The 5000-nt window shown below is 49.1% G+C and overlaps 1 non-coding gene and 2 pseudogenes across 1 annotated transcript in view; all 3 read left to right on the top strand.

Annotated features, from left to right (window-relative positions):
- Nucleotides 1-2521: 2521 nt before the first annotated feature.
- On the top strand, nucleotides 2522-4257 carry LOC150031442 (18S ribosomal RNA; annotated as a pseudogene).
- Nucleotides 4258-4472: 215 nt separating this feature from the next.
- Nucleotides 4473-4616, top strand: LOC150031441 (5.8S ribosomal RNA; annotated as a pseudogene).
- Nucleotides 4617-4791: 175 nt separating this feature from the next.
- The window catches only part of LOC150031440 (25S ribosomal RNA), a 3385-nt gene continuing 3176 nt past the window's right edge, over nucleotides 4792-5000 (top strand). Inside the window, exon 1 of the ribosomal RNA XR_016525827.1 lies at nucleotides 4792-5000. This exon is cut by the window's right edge and continues 3176 nt beyond it. This is a non-coding gene — a ribosomal RNA (25S ribosomal RNA).

Genomic DNA, 5000 nt, shown 5'->3' with positions numbered 1-5000 from the left:
CCATGCCCACCCTGCTCGCCCGTGCGCGCCCCCCACGCCCACCACCCTACTCGCCCGTGCGCGCGCCCCACGCCCACCACCCGGCTCGCCCGTGCGCGCGCGCCCCACGCCCACCATCCTGCCCGCCCGTGCGCGCGCCCCACTATCACCACCCCTGCTTCGCCCTGTGCCCGCGACGCCCCACGCCAACACACTACCTACAACTGCTCGCTACCGTTCGCGCGGCGCCCCACGCCCAACCATGCTCCCCTGCTCGCCTGTGCCCGCGCCGCACGCCCACCCAGCCACCTGTGCGAGCGCCCCATGCCCAAACACGCCCACCCAGCCGCCTGTGTGCGCGTCCATGCCCACTCAGCCCCACCCCGCGGGCGTGCCATGCCCCATACCTCTCAGCCCCACCCATCGTCGCCCAATCTCACCCAGCACCCCCTTGCGAGCGCAGCCCATGCCCACTCAACCCATCCTCGAGCACACGTCATGCCCGCCTTGCCATGTGCCATGCCACCCACCCTGCACGCCATACCCACCGATGACCACCCGCCCACCCTTACACTAGCATTTGTGCACGACATGCATCACCCTATGCTCGCCATCCCCCACGTGTCTTCCTCCCTCATCCAACGCTCAAACATCAATCCTTTTCCCAAAGATACATGAAGGTTATGTTTGTCCATGGAGGTTAGCATGTATTAAGAAAGGAGTAGATTTAGATATTGTAAAGGCCTAACTTCAAATTGGATTGATTCTTAAATCATTTGGTAAAGTGTATATTAACTAGTGAGCTTTGTAGTTGCACATGGTTGAAGAAACCATGGTGTCACCCGGTCTAATAATGCTTAAGCTTGAATATCTAGTCCATCCATGCAACACATATATTGTACACCCAAACGACAACGTATAACTAACTTTTGATGTTCACTAAAACATGTGTTCTGAAATTAACAATGATAGAATAATCATTCCAATAAAACATTACTCTTTCGCTTAAAGAGTGTTGGTACACAACACAGAGACGCCGACCTTCTATGTGCCATGACTCTACCCTTGTGCATGCCATGAAATGTAACACCCATGAAACATGAATTCTATGTTCTAATGTTAGGATTGTTTGAATCTTTTGTTGGTAACCCATAAACATAAAACAATGATGTCTACCAAATATAAGATCAATCATGTTCACACAATGCGACAACCTAAGACTTGGGACAGCCACACAACGTGTATGCACTGACACCAACCTTGTGCATGTTAGGACACACCAACCATGAATTGTGAAATCTATCTTCCCATGCTCGGATTGACTTGAAATTTTTTTTAGAAACTAAACAACATAAAAAAATGATTGTAACAAGATATCAGAATTTTTTGCCACCTCCAACCATATTATTATTATTTTTAATATTTAATAATAAAATATTCATAAAATATTATTGATTGTTTAAAAAATTATGAAACTTGTGTTGCACACTAATTTGAGTGTCCCAATCATAGTCCAATCACGTCCATGCCATGAGACACTATAAAACTTGAGTTTTTTTGAGTGAGTGACAGCTCGTCATTTGACATATGCAAGTCTGCCAGGCCAAAAATTATTCAGAATGCCCTATATGGGGGGTCGACTTGCCTGCATGGGTGGGGCGTGGGGGTACCCCTGTCGCCGTGTCCATGCTCCAAGCATAGTGTGCAACATAATACCAACATATGCTTGGGGCTTGGACGCGGTCAGAGGTCCACGTCCTTGCGTCGGACGGAGAGAAATAGCAGGATGTTGAGTTGAGCTAAAAGGATGGGCTTGTTTGGACGATGCAAAAGCACATGGTTTCTTGCATGGTCTAGATGGACTTATCCCTCGCGAGACTAGATGGCCTGCAGTCTTTCCTTTGTTTGATGGGATGGAAGGGGTCGCCTCGAAGCAAAAACTGGAATGAAATTGGAGAGTTGTGAGAGAGAGTTGTTCGATCGTGCACGACGTTGCGTGCTCGGCCTCGTTTGATGACTCTGCATCCTTGCTGTAGGGTAGGGGTGCGGATAGTCGAGTGTTGTTCGACTCAGATGGCGTACGGCGCGTGAGTGGTGATCTGGTAGTTTAGGTTGGCAGGGTCGGTGCTTGGGCATCGAACTATCAATGTCGACTCCTTTTCATTGACGTGCCCCGAAGAAGTGTTTCGAGCGGCTGAAATTGATCGGTTCTTGCATTGGTACCTCACGCGATGGAAGTGTCGCGTCTCATTAGTCCCTTTCTGTCGGCAGCCTTAGTTGGGTGCACGACAAACCCTAAAGCTCGCGTCACATTCCGCTTCAGTCTTTCCAAGGCTTGTTGCGGCCCACATCGTTGGTGCTCGCTCTCTCAGATGCGATGCATTTGGCGGCATGATATGCTCGGGAAGTCTCTCGAACGTGTTGCCTCTGCATATTGCTTGAACGAATGACACTCGTGGCCCGTGTTGATTTAGTGCCTGTTGTCGTCCTGTCGGAGGGCGGTTGGTGCTATCATATGAGCTGCAATGTCGTGTAGGAATGCTACCTGATTGATCCTTCCAGTAGTCATATGCTTGTCTCAAAGATTAAGCCATGCATGTGTAAGTATGAACTAATTCAGACTGTGAAACTGGGAATGGCTCATTAAATCAGTTATAGTTTGTTTGATGGTATATGCTACTCGGATAACCTAGTAATTTTAGAGCTAATACGTGCAACAAACCCCGACTTCTAGAAGGGATGCATTTATTAGATAAAAGGTCGACGCGGGCTCTGTCCGTTGCTCTAATGATTCATGATAACTCGACAGATCGCATGGGCATCGTGTCGGCGACGCATTATTCAAATTTCTGCCCTATCAAATTTTGATGGTAGGATAGTGGCCTACTATGGTGGTGACGAATGACGGAGAATTAGGGTTCGATTCCGGAGAGGGAGCCTTAGAAACGCCTACCACATCTAAGGAAGGCAGTAGGCGTGCAAATTACCCAATCCTGACACGGGGAGGTAGTGATAATAAATTACAATATCGGGCTCTTCGAGTCTGGTAATTGGAATGAGTACAATCTAAATCCCTTAACAAGGATCAATTGGAGGGCAAGTCAGGTGCCAGCAGCCGCGGTAATTCCAGCTCTAATAGCATATATTTAAGTAGTTTCAGTTAAAAAGCTCGTAGTTAGACCTTGGGTTGGGTCGATCGGTCCACCTATGGTGAGCACTGGTCGGCTCGTCCCTTCTGCTGGCGATGCACTCCTGGCCTTAACTGGCCGAGTCATGCCTCCGGCGCTGTTACTTTGAAGAAATTAGAGTGCTCAAAGCAAGCCTACTCTCTGTATACATTAGAGATCGGAGTAATGATTAATAGGGACAGTCGGGGGCATTCGTATTTCATAGTCAGAGGTGAAATTCTTGGATTTATGAAAGAAAAACAACTGTGAAAGCATTTGCCAAGGATGTTTTCATTAATCAAGAACGAAAGTGGAGGGCTCAAAGACGATCAGATACCGTCCTAGTCTCAACCATAAACGATGCCGACCAGGGATTGGCGGATGTTACTTTAAGGACTCCGCCAGCACCTTATGAGAAATCAAAGTCTTTAGGTTCCGGGGGGAGTATGATCACAAGGCTGAATCTTAAAGGAATTGACAGAAGGGCACCACCAAGAGTGGAGCCTGCGGCTTAATTTGACTCAACACGGGGAAACTTACAAGGTCTATAAATAGTAAGGATTGACAAACTGAGAGCTCTTTCTTGATGCTATTGGTGGTAGTGCATGGCCGTTCTTAGTTGGTGGAGCGATTTGTCTGGTTAATTCCGTTAAGGAATGAAACCTCAGCTTGCTAACTAGCTATGCGGAGGTACCCCTCTGTAGCCAACTTCTTAGAGGGACTTATGGCCACTTAGGCCAAGAAAGTTTGAGGCAATAACAAGTCTGCGATGCCCTTAGATTTTCTGGGCCGCACGCGCTCTACACTGATGTATTCAACAAGTCTATAGCCTTGGTCGACAGGCCCAGGTAATCTTTAAAATTTCATCGTGATGGGGATAGATCATTGTAATTGTTTGTCTTCAACGAGGAATTCCCAGTAAGCGCAAGTCATCAGCTCGCGTTGACTACGTCTCTGCCCTTTGCACACACCGCCCGTCACTCCTACTGATTGAATGGTCCGGTGAAGTGTTCGGATCGCGGCAACATGGGTGGTTCACTGAACCTTATCATTTAGAGGAACGAGAATTCGTAACAAGGTTTCCGTAGGTGAACCTGCGGAAGGATCATTAATGATGCCTAAACATCAAACGACCAGCAAATGCGTTTAAGAACCAATTGTTCGCGTCGGGGGCGGGGAGGAAACATGCTTTTTTCCTGCCCCCTCCCCCTCGACGCGCTTAAACCAAACCCCAGCGCAGGTTGCGCAAAAGAACTTGAAATAAATCTGCCTGCCCCTTGCCCCGGCCTCGGTGTGCGGGGTTTGGAGCATTCTTGTACTCACAACGACTCTCAGAAATGGATATCTTGGCTCTCGCATCGATGAAGAACGTAGCGAAATGCGATACTTGGTGTGAATTACAGGATCCCGCAAACCACCGAGTCTTCTGGCCGAGGGCACAACTTGTTGTGCAGGCAAGGGCACGTGTTGGCCTCCTATGCGCACCGCCGTGTGGATGGCTTAAATTCGAGTCCTCGGCGCACGTCATCATGACACTACAGTGGTTGATCCAACCTCAGTACCATGTCGCGGCCTCAACCCCGCCTCCACGGACTCATGCACTGACCCTTTGAGCGTTATACCCGAAAGAATGGCGCTCTCGACGCGACCCTAGGTCAGGCGGGACTACCCGCTGAGTTTAAGCATATCAAGAAGCGGAGGAAAAGAAACTTACAAGGATTCCCCTAATAACAACGAGCGAACCGGAAAGAGCCCAGCTTGAGAATCGGGCATCCTCGACGTCCAAATTGTAGTCTGGAGAAGTGTCCTCAACGGCAGACCGGGCAAAGGTCCCCTGGAAGGGGGCGCCAGAGA

The sequence above is a fragment of the Benincasa hispida genome, unplaced genomic scaffold (assembly GCF_027475165.1).
Source record: "Benincasa hispida cultivar pf3 unplaced genomic scaffold, pf3_genome.v1.1 HicScf1219, whole genome shotgun sequence".
In the NCBI taxonomy this organism is placed as follows: Eukaryota; Viridiplantae; Streptophyta; class Magnoliopsida; order Cucurbitales; family Cucurbitaceae; genus Benincasa; species Benincasa hispida.
This window is presented reverse-complemented; position numbering and strand designations above follow the sequence as displayed.